Source organism: Octodon degus, unplaced genomic scaffold (assembly GCF_000260255.1).
Source record: "Octodon degus isolate 3935 unplaced genomic scaffold, OctDeg1.0 scaffold00062, whole genome shotgun sequence".
Taxonomy (NCBI): Eukaryota; Metazoa; Chordata; class Mammalia; order Rodentia; family Octodontidae; genus Octodon; species Octodon degus.
In genome coordinates, this window is record NW_004524638.1 from 7,994,020 (window position 1) to 7,995,042 (window position 1,023).

The following is a 1,023-nucleotide window of genomic DNA, read 5'->3' on the forward strand; positions in this document are numbered from 1 at the left end:
CAAGGTAATTTGGAATTTGGATTGGGTGCACTCTTTGTATTTGGTCCCTGTGAGGTGTCAGACACAACTTAAGCCTCCTCAGACATTCCCCAGGCAAGACGTTGCCAGGAACTTGTTAATAGTACCAGGGACTTCTTGGTTCTTTGGGTTTCGAATTCATGTTCATTGTTTTTGTCTTGGTCTGTCTTTGTCTTAGTCTCCCATGTTTCCTTGTCAAAATGGGCCAGTCTGCTTCCGCTTCTTTCTCGCCATTGCAACTTGTTCTTAACCGCTTTAAAGATTTCAGGACTCACGCCCGAGGCTTTGGAGACCCAGTCTATCCTGGAAAACTCTGTACATTTTGTAAACTAGACTGGTCCTCTTTTGGGGTCTCCTGGCCTCCAGAAGTCACTTTTAATCTTTCAATCTCTTACCAGGTCCAGTGAGTCATCTTCGGAAATCTGGGACATCCTGACCAGGTCCCTTACATTCAGGCTTGAATTGATCTTGTCCATGACCCTCTGGATGGCTCAAGGTTTGCTGTTCCAGATGACAAGCCAATTCCACCTGGTCGCACTTGGCAGTCCCAACTGATAAGAAGTGTCTGTGACCCCCGACCATCATCCTCAGAATCTCCTCGTTCTGCCTGCCACCCGGTACATAGATACATTCATTATGCAGTTGTTAAAATATTGGTCAAAATGTGTTGGTAAATCTAAGTTAAAATGTGGAAATGTTATAAGGTTATGATATTTCTTTAATGGGACATTTTATGACTATTTTGTACTTGTATATGTTACATTGGAACTAGATGCTAAATGTACTGAAATTCCTTGTTTGACTTAAGACAATAGTACTAGAGAGAGTAACGTTAGTAAGCCTCCTAGTGGACTTTAAGTAAACTTCTGTAAAATAGGACTTTTATATCTAGTTCAGACTTAGGAAATATGCATGCCTACAAAACATGTGACTCCTTTTGCCAGTTAAATGACATTAGGTTGGCAATTTTTCTTGAGCACAGAAAGATCTCCACTAACTTATTGT